Here is a 19834-nt window from a genome sequence, read left to right as displayed (position 1 = left end):
AGGGCTAATTGGATAGATACAGATAATGAAGATCTAAAGCCGTGTTAGTTGGGAAAAAAGAAATTAATTGAACATGGTGTGGTGTGAACGGATTTCCTTCACAACCATGTGTTTAAAAAGCTTGCAGCATGCAGAAGTGATTACGATTAGTCTGAAATTAAGGAAAAACCCGAAAGAGAGCCTGATTTCTGAAAAGTTATTATCTTATTAATTCTCCGGTCAGAGAGCGAGTTAGATGTATTCAATTAGGGCGGTATTCACCGACATAGTTTAAACTATAGTCACAATTTTCTGATAAGAGATCGACACAGATTGGTTAAATTCAGGTTTTTAACCAATATATGTTGATCTCTTATTCAAAAATTGTGACTACAGTTTAAACCATGTCGGTGAATACGGCCCTTAGACGTTTAAAAGATAGTTAGAAATTTCACCTGCTCAAAGTTTGATAATATGATTTGGGATCGCATCAGGGACAGTAGAGTAGGCTTTCAAATTTTTTTAAAGTTAAAAGACCTTCTTTAGAGAAAAAAACAGGACTGGGGTTTTACAATTAATCGGAAAAAGAGTATTGAGAGGGAGTGGGAAAACAGGAGCAAAAACAAGGGAGAAAGCTCGATTGAATTCGAAAGCAATATCGTAGAAATAATTAAAAAATCAGAATACTTCTTGTAGAGTACACACTTCTACAGTATTTGGATTTTCATTGATCAAACGCACCTATAACAGATTGATTGAAAAGAACTGGGCACTCTTTAAAGGTATTACAGGCACCAAAAAACTATTCTTTTTCGCAAACATGACCAAAAACTGTGAGAGGGTTGGCATTTTCGTACGGGTTTCGCCAATTCATGTGCCGAAGATGTGATCGATTCGTGTATTGCTTCAGATCAGGGCCGGAACTAGAGGGGGGTACGGGGGCGACTACTTCGTTCCGCAAAATTTGGGGGTATCAGTTCTAAGTGGGAACAAAGAACACCGTTACAAAATCATCGAATTTTAAAGTTGGGTGCTGCAAAAAAATGTTTGCCACAGGCGGCCAAAATCTTAGTTACGGCCCTGCAAAAGATGACAAGAACTTTCAATGCCTACTCTAACATGGAAAGCAGATGTAATTAGTACTTGGGTAATTTCAAAATTAAATTGTTTTTGTTCTAATAAACCCTTGTGTTGCATACATTACTTGATTCCTTTTCTTCTGTTTTCTACCTGCAGCATTCCGCGGTTGCGTTTTGCGACTACATCTTCCGGGATAAAATTTGATGATGATAATAATGCATGATTTTGTGCATTTGATTCTGGCACCCCTAAGGGGAGAAACTAACAGGGCTCTATTCTGAAGTACAGGTATAGACCTTATTATTATTTTTTTCTTTTAAAATCATTATAAAGAGTCTGCCAACAATATTTTCCTAAGAACCAAATGCTCATTCATTTTTCGAAAAATAGATGGCAGCACCAAACATTTACGCACAGCAATAGATACGTACTCAAACTGTTAAGTACACATACACAACTCATTCGATAGTAAATTTCTCATGGCGATAGACTGAAGCTGTGCTCGGTTTGAAAGAAAGAAAGAAACCCAATGCTTTAGTAAGCAGCGCTGTGCTTTAAACCTCAACCTCTTTAAGACCACGGATCAGTAAACTAGAATTGAAACAAAGTAGAGCCTCTCCTCTTAGCGATGTGCGACAGGTGCGGTCGAACCGGGTACCACGATTTGGGGGGGGGGGGCGAAACTTACGGTATAATATCTTTCATAAATTGCAATTTTTCGTCAATTCGGAAATCATTTCTTTCATTAATTCTGGCAAAATCAGGGGCTAAGGGGATTCCGAAATTTTTAAGACGCCTTTGGCCCTGCGTCTTGTAATGGCGGTCCTGAGACAAAGAGTGACTAATAAACAATTAATTACGTGCCATTTATATAATTCATAACTAACACAGCATTATTTAAATAATTAACACGACCATATCTTAATGATTTAATCAATATCATACCGTAAAATAATGGTACCTAATAGATATAGAGATCTATGATCGTATAGATATCCCGTAAATTTAATCCATCGTAAGATTTGTTATCGGTATCCATTTTGGCACCCCCCCCTCCTAATTTTGAATGAATAAAGAGTAAATGTGGCTCCCTTCCTGGTCCAGCTCCCGGGGCATCAGATCCCAACATCGTGGAGCAGGGTCAATTAGGCTGGGATATTTTGCGTGCGGCCCCGGTCAAACTCTTTACGGGCCCTTCTATAGTTAATTTTTAGCTTGAAAAAGGGCAAAAATCGATGAGGATTGTCTCGGGCCCTGTTAGCCCCGCCCTTTTGGGTGGCCATGAGCACAGGATTTCAAGTTCGAGGAGAGCGTAGTGAAGGAAATTCGAATGGGAGAAGGGCGTCAAAATTAGTGTAGTCCACAGGCGGCAAAAACCATAAATGCGCCTCTGCGAAAATGCCATGTTTAAATTATGTTAAATTATGTAACATCACGCGATATTTCGAAGGATAACAAGGAAAAAATTATAAGTTTAAAATTTATCCATTGGTCTGAGAATATTACGTAACCGTTTCATATATTGACGAGCAATTGGTTAACCCAAAAATTAACATGAATAAGGAAAATGTCATGAAGGAATCAATATTGTTTATTTTATTTTTCTTAGAAACCAGGAAATAATTAGCGGCACAAACGCGAATTTACCATCTGGCATGTTTCATTATTTCTTTGACAAACAAATGACGAGTAAAAGTTGAAGTGTTAATTACATTCCATGTCATTCTAAAGACGATAGCTTAAGGGATTTCTCGTTCTAGTTTACGGACATAGATGGCAGCAGTTACAGAAAGAAACATTGATATCTGAAATTTCCATCTCCGACAACATTTAATGTAATCAAGAAAAGTAAATTACTCCGATAATATCAATATTTATTATTTTAAATATTTTTTTAAATGATTGATGAGGTGTGAGAGAAATGGAGATATGGAAACACGTTGTTGCCAATATCGCTGGGAATTGCGCCTTTTTTATGGAGAAGTATTCCCATACGAGGTAAGATTTTGTTTCTTGGCTAGATTTTTGATACAGATTGTGTTGCTAACTTGGTTATTTTCCAATTAGATCTGGTCTCTTTTTTACGCTATTAATTTGCTGTATTTTTGTTACACTTTACACATAGGTATAGAACAAGTCCTATTTCAATAAATAACAGAGATATTCACTTTAAAATACTTTAAACGTCTCTCTTGTAAAACTTCCCTTTTGGCACATGGTGCCAATTATCTCCGATATACAGAAATAGTTCAAACTGCAAATGTAAACTGTTCAGCTATCGTGCTTGTTACTTGAAGCCGAGGCGTACACATAACACAAATTTATTAAACATTTTAGCACAAATTACCAAGACACAAATATAAGACAACTAAGAATCAGACAAACTGAACGTGAACATGCTTCTCTGTGTGAGTCAGCGAGTGATACAGTATATATGAAAGATCTTCGTCAGGAGTTGGGGGGAGGAGAGTTTAGTTTTAGTTCCAGTCTCAAAGTCAAACCAAAACCAAAGATGTTCTTCGTTTTGCGGTAAACAGTGTCCGCCTCATTACTCATCTGAAAAGCAAGTAAGACAGGACAATATAAAGATTGTAGAGAAAACACGATTTAATTGTTGTCCCTGTAATTCCACCAGGGTGTGAGTCAAACTTCATGTGGTTTTGTACCCTTTAAAATGATACTGAAATACAATAAATATTCATTTTTTTACTTTAATCTCTTAAACGAGCACTCGCTCAAACTTTTTCAATTTACCGATGTATGGTATATAAAAATATGAGTGTCTTACCGCCTTACTGAATACAAGTACAGTAGACTCTCGGTAACTCGAGACCCCAAAAGTACCAACAAACATATCCACTTAAGCGGATGTCGAGTTAGCGGGGTTTTACTCTAAATGTTTGTCCGATCGTTTTCGTGAACGTAATTATATACATTCGAACAAAATTCCATTAAATAAAATGCTAATTCTTATTAATTTTAATTCGGGGTTGTTTCATAATGGAATCAAAACATATAAAAAAATTACCTCATGAAATCTACACCAGCGGTTCTCAACCTTTTTTGACACCCGGAGCCCTTTCTGGTATATAATTTCTATGGAGGAGCCCCGTTGGCCTATTTTTCATTCATTCATCAAAGTTACCGATTTATTATTATTATTAAAAATGCTTATAATATTATTTTTTCGAATTTACTGTTTTTTTTGTATTTTTCTCGAGCTGCCGCGGATTCCCTGGGGGGTTCACACGAAGCCCCAAGGGCTCCGTGGAGCACCGATTGAGAACCGCTGTTCTACACTATTCAGTTTATCCCGAAATTTTTCGGCTTTTTCCTGAGTGCGTAGTAAGCGGCTATCATATCTATAGCTTTTAATACATCATGACGAAATGATGTGCAGATATACTACTTCTTCATCTGAACTTTCTGCGTGTGATTCTATTTCTTCGAAACATGAAGCCCTTGCTCTTTGGTTGATTGTTTTAAGAATATCGTCGCTTTCTAAAAGTCCTGAAGTTACGAGATGAGAGTCGATGTTCACAAATTCATCCTCGATAGAATCATCCGTAGCGCTATTTATGCTTTCTCCACACGTAATCTGAGAGGAATCTTCAGAGAAATCATCGTTTTCCAAAGACTCAGAACAGAAACCAACATGACGGAAGCAGTTCCGAATCGTGACACTCGTGACTGAGAGACTTCCATGCAGAATCCACACACAATCATTTCAACAGCATCTAAAACAGAAATTTTTGCATCCATTCCAACATCCACAAATTCACAAATTTTTTTGGTCTGTGATTTTCTGTAAAAACTTTTCATACTTAGGATAATTCCTTGATCTAATGGTTGTGAAATTACTGTTGAATTAGGTGGTGAAAAGCATAATTTGATTGCTGAAAGGTCCGTTATTTTTGTGATCCAACTGAAACGGATCCGAGAAAAATATTCTCAGTGGAAGTTACCTCATAAACAAATACCGAAATTTCTCTGTTTTGAATGCTTAAAATGTTGAAAAAACAAACCAATAGACATATACAATAATCGAAAAGATAATTTTGGAAATATTTCAGTGAAGTGGGCAGTACCAGCGATTGCAAACTATCGTAATTGACTGGGTAGCAAAGCGGGCGCACTCTCAGTTCTGTTTGAGCAATGACGTCACGCGTGACGACAGCTGGTGCCGACTCCGAAGAGTTGTGAAACCGCCTTTATTATATAGCCCTGTATATTAGGCATCAAGAGGAACAAAAATTGTCATAGGACATGATATCGCAAACCACGTTTATTCGGTGAAAATCGCAAAAATACTTATGAAGGGTGTGACGTCGAGTGGGACGAAAACGCCAATACAGTGGAACCTCCCCTAACGGACACTTTTCTGATCCCCGGTCCGCGGAGTAGGGCTTTAATCTATTTCACTCCCCGTTAGCGGCACTCTCGGTAGCGGACAGTAAAATCAGGCAACCTTTATTTTTTTTCAAAAATTTTAATTTATTAACTTTTGGTCATTAATCAAGAATTTATCATATTCAACTAAGATTATGTTTAATACCTAGCTCGTGTTAGTAAATATGATAAGTCATTAATTAATTACTCAATTAACTGAACACAACTATGGTCCCGGTCCAGGATGATGAATTCGAATGGTAATGTTGGTTTTGTTTGTTGATTCGTGTGAAGAAAGTCTCAACATTAGAAGACTGATAATGTTAATGAAAATGTTTTCATTGCAAAATTTGTGCAGTGCGCGTATTATGTACGGGTAAAAATAATTAATTGGTTCAATGAAGAGAAGAAAGGTTATGAATTTTTCCATATTTATCAAACTTTCCAACTTTTTATTTAGGAATTATGTATAATCGCCGGTAAAAGTGAGATAAATAAAATGTGAAATATATAATCAAACTTTCTTTATCGAGACGATTGGTGATTATGCATAATCACCGGTGTATCACACTCTCTCACACACACACACACACATACACACAGTAACACGCATATACATTTTAACATTAAAATGTATAAGAACCAATTGCTACCGAAGTCAAACGTCGTATAAATGACGTTCTACTGTATATCTACCTCCCCATTAGCGGAAAAACTTTTTGGTCCCATAGGTGTCCATTATCGAGAGGTTCTACTGTAATAAGTAGAAAAAACATTTATTTGACAGCATGATTACAACACAACTTACGGTGTACAAAATAAAGTACAATAATAAGTACAAAATCCGTAATCATTTCTCTTCATCTATTTTCTCACATTAAACTGCAGCATGATTACAATACAACAGGCTATATTGTAATCATGCTGCCAAGTAAATGGGTTTTGTACGTATTTATTTTACTTCTTTGAACTTATTATTGTACTTCATTTTGTACACCACAGGCTGCGTTCTAATCATGCTGTTAAATAAATGTTTTTGTACTTATTATTGGTCTTTTTCTCCCACTCGACGTCACACCCTTCATATGTATTTTTGCGATTTTCACCGACTAAACGTGGTTTGCGATACCGGGTTCTGTGGCAATTTTTGTTCATCTCGATGCCTAATATCCAGGGCTATTATAATAAGGGTTTTTGCATGACTCACAGGAGTCTGCACCAGCTGTCGTCATGCGTGATGTCATTGCTCAAAACAGAACTGAGTGAGCCCGCTTTGCTACCATGTCAATTACGATAGTTTGCAATCGCTGGTATTTTCCATCTCACTGAAATATTTCCAAAATTATCTTTTCGATTATTATACCCCTCTGAATTTGTCGCCACTTCAAGGCAACACGCTGTATATATCAGGTGTGTGAAAAAAACGTATTCTTCATTTCAGTTTTCCTTTTGATTTCAACTAGCATCTTTTATCTGGTATTTTTATGTGCAGAAAAATAAAACTACAATGTTCACATCATTCTCATAAAGCTTTGATTTAATAATTTTTTAAGACATTTTGAAGTGAAAATGTCATAGTTTTTTTGCATGAGAAATAAAGTTTAATTTCCATTTGGTTGTACAGTTTGAACTATTTTGTCTGGAAAGCAAACGAAACACTTTTTACATGAGCATTTTCAACGATATCTCACGCACACTTTCCATCAGTATTTGAGTGTTTCCAGTCACCTCGTTGGGCATCTTGTCTGTTATGGCCTTTGTGTTTGTATTTGTTTTTTTTTTCTTTTAAACCATAAGCCATTTGCGGATAAGTTTTGTCATTCATGGAAGGAAGCTCACTTTACTACAATGTTTTAATCCTTACCGTTCGAAGGGGTAAGGCCACAGCCAATATGGGATGGTTTTATTACGAAAGTAAAAGCAACAATAAGTGGTCCTTCAAATAACCTTGTGATTAATCAAAAATATTCTACAAGTTCCCACTACTGAGATCAACGGTGGCATTTTTTGATTCTTATAAGCGGAAATCTGATTTTTATAACCGATGATTTTCCTATGTTAAAACAGCGTTTGGTTTTCGTTTTGCCGATTTGATTCTTATAAGCGGTTGATTCTTTTAACCAGGGATTCTTATAAGCGACTGCTATTGTATTTAAACAAAGGAATCAATAAACACGACAACTACTACTACTAGTGCCGACAACAACCTGCCGTTTGGGCGATTCACTGCCAGTTACCCCAGGATTGAAGCGGAACAACACTACAACTAGCTTGCTCACTTTTCTGCAAGCAAATAAATCCCGAAGACTTGGGTGTCAAAATGGTCAAGGTCCTTATAAAGCCACCAAATCAGTGGCGAGCTAGTTGTCGCCACGGGCGGTGACGGTTTATTGTGATTAAAGAGCATATTAGGAGGTCATGGTTGCATGATGTAAGAAAGGTTGCATGATGTAAAAAAAAGAACAAGCGGATTGAACACTAAATATTGAACATCAAGAACGATACAAGGGCATTAAAAAAAACGTAACAAACGCATTTACGTACGCAGGGCCGGAAGTGGGGGGGGCAGGGGGAAGGTGCGCAACTGCTCCGGGTGGCAATTTTAGGTGGGAACAAGGAACATCGTTATAAAATTACAGAATTTTAAAGTTGTGGGATGGGGGGGGGGGGGCTGAATCGTGTTTGCTCCGGGCGGCAAAAATCCTAGTTACGGCCCCGACATATACGTGACGAACCCAGGGCCGTCTTAAGAGCATCATGGGCCCGGGGCCCATGATGGTTTTTCTGAGGCCCTACCTGGTCAATTTTATAAAGTTTTTACCAGATCTCGTTTTTCTGAGGCCACTTTTCTCTTGAGGCCCCGGGTGAGCCCATGTGTTAAGACGACACTGGACGAACCATCACTTATTTTTAATCTTGCTGTAGTTAGGGTTCTTCGTGGAATTGACCGAGTGTTATCCAGTACTAACCAGAAAAAAGACTAGAGCTTCGCCAGTCGGTTATTCAACAGTTTAACCCCTTTGAGATCACGGACGTACTATTACTTCCAAACACCAGTGCAGTATATTAAAACAAGTTCTCTGCGTTTTGTTTAATCTCTCTTCAACATAATGAAGATTTATAGTAACCCTATGAACTGAAGTTGCTTTTTTCCCCCTCCTTTCTTTCTATACTCCTGTTAATGATTTTTTTTTGACACGTATAATGTATCTTTCTACTATATGCATGTAAGAGCGAAAGCGATTACGATGTAGGGTGAGGATGAAAGGGACTCTAAAAAAGAACTCTTTTTGTCTACCTTATCTATCATATATAATATGATTCGACTGCATTAAATTTCTAATGCAGAAATAGAAACGTTATATGTCTCGCTCAGGCATTAAACTGCATTGTATATCTATACCTGACTGATGACTGTCCCAAGAGGCCATCAGTTGACGTCAGGGTTCACACAAGTCGGGATAGGAGCAGGCAGGGCTCTGGGGCTCATGTTTTGATTTTTTTTTTACACCATAACTGCACTGCAAACAACCATGGGTATTTATTTTACACACATGTTTAGTATTCGATTAAATTGGCAGGAGTCGCGCACAGATGCGGCCATACCTGGTCCCGCGCGTGAAGGAGTCCCGCATATGTGGTTAATATAAAAAAAACAGTTAAATTTTTTTAAAAATAGAACAAGGTAGTAGCTATATATATATATATATATATTATTGAACTATAGAAATGATAATGATTATTCCAACGAATAAAACAAATAAATAGAATAATAGAATAATAAAATTATTCGCAACTCGAAGGGGATCCCCACAGATAATTTTCATTTCAGGCTCTGTATCCGGTAATGATGGCCATGGAATTGACCTGATCTTGAGGGTCTAGACGGATTAAGTGCAACCAATTTTTCAGTTAGTTCTTGGACCCTTAATATACCTTAGTTTTTAGTTACTTTTTCTTTCTTCAATAAAATATAAATGTCTTTTTAAGTGCCTATTTTAGTCATTTTTAGTGCCTTTTTGTGTGTGTGTATGCCTGCCTATTTCGACCATTTTTAGTACCTTAACTTCCGGGCTCTCGTAATGGCATTCAAGTTACCTGTTTTGCTTTTTTTTACTTTTTTTTACCCCTGAAAATTTTTCACCTCTGGGTATTTCAATGCTTGCCAATTAAAGGGTTAAAGCCTATTTCAAACTGTTTTTCTTCTGGCGATGAGGACTGATGTAGTAGACGTATGCTTTTGTGGTCAACCCGACTCCATCTATCTTCCTTAATTTATAAACATTATCTTTGGTCATACGCAGTGAAGATTTTGGCCAAAATTGAAACTGTTAATAAGTAATGTTAATAACGTTATACTAATCGGATTTCTTATCAAACTATACCTAATCAGATCACAATCAGAGAAGAAGTCGTTTTGCATATCGGTCGGGTTTTACTTTACTTTTCCCAACAACCACCACTCCTATATTAACTTTCTTCATCCAAACTTATTTAATCTAGTAACACAACAACTCAACTTCTTATCACGTTATCGAATTTGCTTTCCGACGTTAAAAGCAGTCCAAGACAGAGTAATTCTATGCTGGACATCTTTAACGGACATCACAACGCAAATTACGACCTTATATGCTTTCAAAAACAAGCTATTACACGTGTGAAACGGATTGAAAAATGATCAAGGACAATACATGGGCATCAGATAAACACATTTACAAACGTACTCAGCCATGACTTATCCCTAATATTGCTGTTGGTTGTTATTTGGGTTTTTCTCTAAATTGACGAGTGTCAGTCAGTACTAATCAGAAAAGACTAGAGCTTTACTAGTTGGTTATTCAACAATTCAACAGACTATTTTTACCACGTCGTGGTCATACAATGCATTCTGGGACTGATCAAACCTACATTTAACCCTTTTACTACCTTTTTTTTCTGAAAAAAAAGTGAAATAAATACTTTAATAAATCAACTGGAATAAAAAATCCATATTACGCTGAGAAAATAAAATAAAAATCACCAGAAGGGGAAGGAGGGATCAGTGAGATGCATGTCCCTGTGGCATTTTATTGACGTGGTTAGGGAAGGGGGTGCAGAGAAGAGCTACGCGTGCTCTTGTTGGCACACAAGGCCTGTGCTATGGAGAAAGACATGATTTCTTGAATATGTTTTTATTGGAGGAACGCAGGTGTCGGGGATATGATCGAAGTGTTTAAAATTTTCAACGGGGTCGATAGGATGGACCATGGGCTATTAATACACCGTCAACCAAACGCTTCGATAAGGGGACACCAGTATCGTTTAGTGAGGGACAATTCCAGGTTGTGGGGTCGCATGGAGTTTTCCTCTAATAGAGTTGTTAATAAATGGAATAGCTTACCTGCGCTGGTTGTGAATTTTCAACAAAATTGACACGTTTAAAAAGAAGTAAGATCCTAGTGGGATAAATCGAGAAACTATTCATACTTACATTAAGACAACCATCTTTTTTATGGGCAGTGTATTATATATTATTTTTTGGTGATATACATTTATATGCTTTTATATTGGGTTGCTGTATTTTGATTATATTTGACATCCATATTTTTTACTGGCATAATTTTTTCAGTTACCTCGTTGGAGGATTTGCTTGTTGTGACCTTGGTATTTGGTATTGTAATAATGAATAAAAATGCCAAGAGACTCCCAGTGGTAGCGTAACGGTTAAAGCCTATTTGAAACAGTTTTTCTTTTGGGGATTTTTGTGGTAACCGTATGGCTTTTGTGGTCATCCTGGAACTACCTATCTTCCGAAACAGCCACTCTGGTCAGCGAAGATTTTGACAATAACCGAGACTTATACTAATTGATTGTTACACTAATTGGATTTCTTACGAATTAATCAGATCACGATCAGAGAAGAATGTAATCATTTTCATATCAGTCGCGTTTCAATGGACTTTATCCAACACACTCGCCATCCCTATGTTGATAGATTTCATCAACCAAGCTTATTGAATCCAGTAACAGCAACTCAACTTATTATCACAATATCAAATGGACCATGAGCGCGGATACATGGGGTGAGATGAGACGAAGGGGGTTGTTGCCCCCCCCCCCTCGTTCATCCCAAAAAATATATTATTACCACTGGAACGACCAATATTTCGCTCTACCTAGAAAGATCAAAGGTTGATTTTCATTATGAATTCTCAATTTTCTCTCGTAAGTTTTGTTTACGTTTAAATGTTGACATAAGTGTACGTAAGAAACAGAATATATATAAAAAGTTTTCTTAAATAAATTTTATAATTAAAATTTTATTTTTAACCTCTTCGTTCGAGAAGCACTCATACGTGTAGCTATTTTTTTACGGTTGTTAATGATTGTTGTTTTGAAGTTAATATTTGAGGTATGCGTAAGAGTACCTAATTGCTAATTAACCAGCTAATTTAAATAATGAATTAATTTATTGAATTATTTCTTTTTTCATTTTTTTTGAAAAGGCCATTTTGACATACAATAAACACATATCAATCGAAAAAAATAAATTATGGTCAGTTAATAATTGATTAACTGAGGAAAAGTAGTGTTTTGGCTCAGGTTTGAAGATAATACCTACCAAAAAGTTCCTTGTCGCATAACTGATAAAAAAAATATTTACGTTCTAAACATTATTATTGCAGTTTTGTATTCGCACATCACGCACTTTCTACTCTTTTCAGTACCTTCGTTACATTAAAAGTACATTTTCCGCATGCAGAGTCAGTACGCGTTGAAAATTTATCGCTTGTTTTGTTATTGCATAGCGGGATCTGACATTTCTCTCTTTCCTGGTACAGTAGCACTTGCTGTTAGCAAAATTCTGATTCCTGTACAAATAAGAGTCTCTGAGCTTTTTAGATAATTTCAACAAGAAGGAAAAAGAAATTATCAGTTATATTTATTATTTTTCCGTCAAAACCGACCAAGTATTTCTTGAGGCTACGTTGAATGTTGTGGGAAACGCGCATGGGCAAATGAACGATATGCGCACGAAATTCTGTCGAGCCATCTCATCAACAATATACTTCGTTTCGTTGTAAAACTCAACGGTTTGAAAAAAATTTTCTCACTTTGAGAATATACAGGGTGTCTTGTAAGTTCTAGCACGGCCTTTATCTCATCAACCGTCCGTCGTAGAGGTATATAATTTGAACTTAAAAAATACTCAACAGGCGTTCCAAAATTACTCTGTACCAGTTTTGAGACTAAAAATACAGTGTGTAACAAAATAATAAATTTAAATTTTTATACGGTCCCCTGTGATTTATTTTCCAATCAGAAAGTTGTTGTTGCTCTGTCTCTCCTGATGCCAACAAAATAATTCCAATGTTTCCAAGTGCAATATTCACAGAGATATTCGAATTCAAAAAACGGAGGAAATTTGGGAAAGAACAGCGTTAAACATGGAAAAACCGTTTCAGCCGTAATTATCGTTGTTCTTTCTCAAATTTCCTCCGTTTTTTGAATTCGAAAAGCTCTGTGAATGTTGCACTTAGAAACATGGAATTTTTTTTGTTGGCATCGGGAGAGACAAGACACTTTGTAATTGGAAGTTAGAACACGGGGGAACCGTATAAAAAATTAAGATTTTTTTCTAGTTTGTGACACCGTATTTTCACTCTCAAAACTGGTATAGAATAATTTTTGAACGGCTGTTGAACAATTTTTAAGTTACAATCATAACTCTACGACGGTCGTTTGATGAGATAAAGGCCGTGCTAGCACTTACAGGACACCCTGTTTATTTCAATATTTCAATGTATTAAATGAGTAGAAGAGTATTTTCCTTTTTCTCACCCAGAAAACACAAAATAACGTCTTTATGTGTGAACGCGTTTCATATAAAGTTGTCCTTGATGAATTTCACGTGAAATTTCTTTTATATCTTTCATTATTATACCTGCCAATGTAGTATTCGTAATTTGTTACATTCTTCAGTATGTCAGCAAATATATTAATGAAGAAAAAGAAACACACACACACACATCACGTGATCAAATTTCTAATAGCTTTCAGATAAGATTAAATGATGTGCATCCTTACATTTTTAGCCATATATTGGTATTTTTATTTTGTAATTAGTCGATCATTAAGGATGCTTTCAACTAGCCAATTAGAGGAAATTTGATGCCATAATGATGAAACATTTGCTGCTCATGGCTATGAAAGTGCCTATAACGTTATCGGTCAAATTGACCGGTGATGATCCTTCTAAGTACAACTAAAAAATCATCTCGGCGGATTTTTTTAAAATTTATAATAGTTGGACAGCGTAATATTTAAGCATGTTCAGGAAAAGTCGTAAACTTTCGACATTCTAAATGATCTGGTTCATCATGAAAATCGAGTGAGATCAAATCTGTCAAAATGACCCGTGTGGTCCTTCTAGTGTTAGCATAGGTGAGAGGGTGTGGGGAGGTGAAAAATCATCTTCCCCTTTTCACTATACATCGGTAATCCTCCCTTCCAGTTCAAAGAACCTATATCCTCTTATGAAATGAACTTTCTGAAGTTAAAAACATTCCAAGAAAACGTCAATACACTAGACATCTTTAATGGACATCAGAACACAAATTACGACTTATACATTCAAAACAAGCTATTACACGTGTGAAACGTATAGTAAAGTTATCAAGAACCAAGGCCGTATCGAGGGTTAGAAATGTTAGAGAATGACTGATTTTAATGGAATGACACGGTTAAATATATTGTTCTTTCCCTTTTGCCCCCCCCCCTAAAATACTAGTCGTCCACTCCGAAATAAATTTCTGGTAACGGCCCTGAACGATAACATGGGCATCAGAAAACAATAAAAATATTTACACACATGTGCTGAACCCTGACTTATCAATAATATTGTTGCTAGTTATTATTAGATTCTTTTGCTAAGCTGATCGAGTATTAACCAGAAAAAATAAAGCTTTCCTAGTCGGTATTCGACAGTTCAATCAACCATTTTTGTCTTTTTACGGTCATATATTGCATTCTAAGACTGATTAAACCTACATTTAAATCCGATTTTAAATGGTTTTCTTCTGGAGATGGGAATTTTTGTGGTAGCCGTATGCTTTTGTGGTAATCCTGGAACCATCTATCTTCCTTGTTAATTAAAATAGTACTTCTGGTCAGTAAAGATTTTGAGACAAGGAAAGGGTCCCAAGGTATCTTCCTCAAAAGATTCTGAAAAAAATTAAGAATAGTCATCTCACCCAGAAACAAATAAAAACAAAAAAATTAGTGGCGGAATGCAATTATCAAAGCCATAAAAAATTATTAAAAATAATAACAGTTGGCTACTTATCGCCTCTGGCGCTTAATGGCGATATCTATAAAAAAACTTGGTTTCACTTTGTTTCCTGCAGCTTCTCTGCTCTAGAAACTATATAGTTAGTTTTTTTTTTCTCTTTCTTTGTTTGTGCTGTACCAACACCACCTATAGAACAAGGCCTCCGTCGTCGTGACGTCAATGAAGAAGGCCATTTCTACTATTGCCACTGGATATACTGCAAAAAAAGTAAAGATATCACATGCGTCCACCTGCTATATCCAATGGCAATAGGTGAAATGGCCTTCAGTGGTTTGTATATTGAATGTTTATTGTTATTGCTGTTTGTTAATATTTAGGGTCTTTTGCTAAATTGATCGGGTATTAACCAGTATTATCCAGAAAAGACTAAAGCGTTCCTAGTCGGTTTTTCGACAGTTCGATCAACCATTTTTGCCTCATCACTGTCATGCATTTCATTCTAGTACTAACCCACATTTATAGCCGATTTTAAACAGTTTTTCTTCCGAAGATTTGGGAATTTCGTGGTAGCCGCATGTTTTTTTTTTATTATCATGACACATCTTCCTTAATTAAAATATTACCTCAGGTCACAGTGAAGAGTTTGACCAGAATTGGGGCTGTTATCGAGAAGTGTCATACTATAATCGGATTCCTTACGAGCCTAGTCAGATCATGTGATCATAATAGAATTCATTCATTTTCACAACAGTAAGGTTTTAATGGACTTTTTTCCTATATTCATTGATTACTTTAACCAAATTTTATTCAACCTAGTAGCAACAACTCTCATCTTGTTATCAAAATATCAAATGAACTGCCTGACGTTAAAAGCATTCCAAGAAAGTGTCGTTTTTTACTGGCCATCTTAAATGGACAACACAACAAAAAAATTACGACTTATACATTCAAAGCAAGCTATTACTGATGAGAAAAATTGGAGAGTATTATCACATGGTAAATTATAAGTACAAGTTCATGGGAAAAAAAATTAAAATCACTAATGTTACACGCGCGCTCTAACAAAAAATGACATTGAAAATAATTTTATTTATTCCTCGAACAGAGCCGCTACTTCTATGATTCTCTCTGCGCGACTTGTTTTGGTGGAAAAACTGGTTTTTAATGGAGAAACATTTAAATTATAAGGAAAAAATACATTAGGCTATATTGTTTTGGATTCGATTCGGCGGGATTTTTAAATGAAACTGATAAAAATGGTGTTCAGTAATATACGACAGATCGAAATCTATTTGTAGTAAAAATAAGAAAGTAATTGGCATCATTATACGATTTTCACGTAGTTATGTAGTCATACATGTGGAAATAAATGAATGTATTTCAAAACTGTTTTTGGACTGGAATTTCAATGAATATTTACACAAGGCAAAAAAATATCCTTATTATCTAGAATTTTTGTATATATTTTCCTCAATAAAACGCATTGTTTCGTCGCATCGTGTTTCACGTCAAATTTTTCGCATTATTATATAACATTTCATCAGAATAAACTTTTCAAAAAAATATTGAGTTTTAATGTTTTTAGTTTTAACCCTTTATTTGGCAGTGTTGCTCTCAAAAGCGCATGAGTTTCTTATATTTTTCAAATAAAGGCATTGTATGTTTTGAGTTCGTTTAGGAATTTATATGCTTCCAAGCAACGCGAAAATTTCAACCATCGTAAGTACTTGTTTCTAAATTTTGAACAAAAAATTGTAATTGAGAAATTGGCTGATGTGTAATTTGCAGAAAATATCATGTACACGCAAAATCACAATTTTTTATTGAAAACCAATTCAATTTTTTTGTTTTTCTTTTGGAAATTTATTATTAAAAAAAGTTACGTCAAATATTTCTATAATTATTGCCAATATAGCGCGAAATTTAAATGCTATAAACGCCAAACTCCTTTAACCCTTTATTTGGCAGTGTTGCTCTCAACTTCTACACGGCTTTCTTATATTTTTCAAATAAAGGCAATTTATATTTTGAGCTCGTTTCGGCATTTGATGCTTCTAAGCAACTCTTAAACATTTGATATTTACTTGTGAGCTGTTAATGAAGTTTCTAATAATAACCAGCAGTTGCGAAATAAATATTTATATTTATAGCCATAATTATTGTTATGTGATTTATGAGTGATTCAAGTTACCTTTATCCACGATTTTAGTCAAGATCACAACTATTATAGATTCCAATAAGCTTCGTAAAAATACAGGAATGTTCCGTAAAATACAGGTGATGTGGTTACACAATCTGTCATGTAACGTCTAATAAACACTATCCTTCGTACACTGATATAGTGGAACCTCCCATTGCGGACACTCCCCTTTGCAGATACCTGCCGTTAAGACACTTTTTTGTAATTAAGTAAATGTATATTTTACTACCCATTAACGCATATCTCGTTAGCAGACAAAATCTTAGGTCCCAAGGGTGTCCGTTATTGAGAGGTTCCACTGCAGAATTAAATTTAAGCCGTTGTAAAATAGTTAAAACGAAAGCGTAGTCAATGTATTTTCAACCCGTTTTATGGCCCCCTAATATTTTGTGACTCAATGCGACCACACCCCATATGCTTGAGCCATCTCTGATTAGTATTGATCATTTTTTATCACACCACGGTCATATATTTGATGCAAACGATGGCTAATTAGATCAAGACTTAGATCAATCATCATTTCATAACCAAGAAAATTAAGGCTTTTCTTGTGTATGCGTGTGTTTATGGGCTGATACATAATCTCATAATTAAAATAGCAGTTTTCTATTGATACTGCATATATTTTTTGAGGTAATGCATTTTTATAATATAGAAAAGAATGCTTTTTCATTAGCCGACTAGTGATATTTTTTTCCGGTCTTGGAATATCATCTCTAGAAGTGTTTCGATTAGAGCAATGGTTCTCGTTATCATACACTCCTGTCAGTAAGTTTGATAGTAATGTTTATTGAGAGGGTGTGATTGACACTTTTTTTCATTTGCTAATCAAGTGAGTAAATAAATCATTTTTGAGGGGTTGGTGTTACTTACTCGTAATATATTATCGAATGTGTACTTTTCAATCGTTTAGTGATCTTTATTTCCAATGAAGATGATCCTAGTAAGTATATTTTGAGTTACTTTTTATCTCGTATTAATATAGATCAGATTTCAATCATTGCGGTAAGCCTGATCGTGCAACAAGAAACTCGGACGTTAAATTTAAATAAAGTTTCGATAAAGCTTCCGTCAAATTTGTTCTGGAAGCCCACACAGGCCATTCTATTTCCTGGTTTTGTCACTGAACGATTTTTGATGGTACTGGTATGTGTGAAGTTTTTTACTTCTCTCTCTCTCATCCATGTATTATATATTATACAGGGTGTTGACTTGATCTGGCGACAAACTCGGAGGGGGGGGGTGATATTAGGCATAAAGAGGAACAAAAATTGGCAAAGAACATGGTATCGCACACGTTTAGTCGGTGAAAATCACAAAAAGATTTATGAAAAGTGTGACGTAGAGTGGGCCAATAATAAGTAGAAGAAACATTTATTTGGCAGCATGCGATTACAAGACAGCCTGTGGTGTACAAAATAAAGTACTATAATAAGTACAAAAAAGTAAAATAAATAAGTACAATAACTATTTACTTGACAGCATGATTACAATACAGTCTCTGCAGCATAGCTCAATGTCAGAAAGAAATAACTACAAGAGATTTTGTACTTATTATTGTACTATATTTTGTATATCGTAGGCTGTGTTGTAACCATGCTGTCAAATAAATGTTTTTTCTACTTATGAAGAGTGTGACGAAAAGGCCAATAAATAAGTATTTTTGCGATTTTCACCGACTAAACGTGGTTTGTGATACAATGTTCTCCTGTTAATTTTTGTTCCTCTTGATGCCTAATATCACCTCTCTGATTTTGTAGCCACTTAAAGGCAACACTTTGTATAACTATTACCAACGGTTGTATGAGGATTCTTCAAGAGTTCTAAGCAGTGGTCAAGAAATATACAAACACAAGCACAATCAGACGTTTCATCCTTATTTTAAAGCCGTGGTCTACATCGAGGAATATAGCCAGATGTTCGATCTGAATCTTCCCCCGGAAGATCCATATCGGCTTCTTAAGAAGGCCGTAGTTCAGAAACAGAAAACACAACGAGACGTTTCATCTGCATTTACGTCAACATCTTCAGTAAACGATACCAATGGATGACTAGTGGCTATTCGCTAAAGATGTCTGCTGACACCGATCGATAAATACTATGTCTGTCACAGATGCAGACGAAACTCTGGTTATGTATGTGTGTGTGTGTTCAAATCACGAATCAGTGACTGAAAAAAATGAATCTTCAACTTAGTACTAGCAAACGTAGTGCGTACCTGAGAAGTTTGGGATATAGGCAAATATAAGAATTTTTTCGGGCCTGAGTTAGCGTTCTGTGAAGAATTGCATGTGAAAAACTCGTATATAAATACTTTTAAAATAGATTCTGAAATATGTTTTCAACTTTACAAACACCATTCAAGACTTCAACGAGATAGGAAAGGTATAAATGTGTTAAATAATTTTTGAGCCCTGAGAATTTGTGGGTCCTTTGCACACACCCCAGTGAGCATTGTTAGCCCTAGAAAGGGGCACTGTGATGCTCATTGAAGAGTACTTGATATTTGTGTCCAATAATTGCTCATAAGGTCGTAATTGAAGGCCCAACTAGAGCATCATATTCAAATTGTATTTCATATTCAACGATTCACATTATGTTGATGCGAGTTTGAACGGGGGAGTTAAAATATGGGTACTTCTGATGCCGGACATAAACGGTGCTCGCGACTCAGAGAAGGTTGAGGAATCTTCATACAGAAACAGTGGCTAAAGCGGTAAAAGTTTACGTACACTAGTGTGCAGGGCCGTCTTAAGAACATCATGGGCCCCCGGGCCAAGTGATTTTTCTGAGGCCCTACCAGGCAAATTCTTGAAAATTTCAACCGGATCTCATTTTTGTGAGGCCCCCGGGCCGTGCCCGGGTGCGCCCATGCCTTAAGACAGCACTGCTAGTGTGATAGATACGTTTACAAG

Source organism: Pholcus phalangioides, unplaced genomic scaffold, assembly GCF_987345545.1.
Source record: "Pholcus phalangioides strain wild (caught in Gottingen) unplaced genomic scaffold, Ppha-v1.0 ptg000017l_1, whole genome shotgun sequence".
NCBI lineage: Eukaryota > Metazoa > Arthropoda > Arachnida > Araneae > Pholcidae > Pholcus > Pholcus phalangioides.
The sequence above is the reverse complement of the archived record's forward strand: the minus strand, read 5'-3'. Positions refer to the sequence as shown.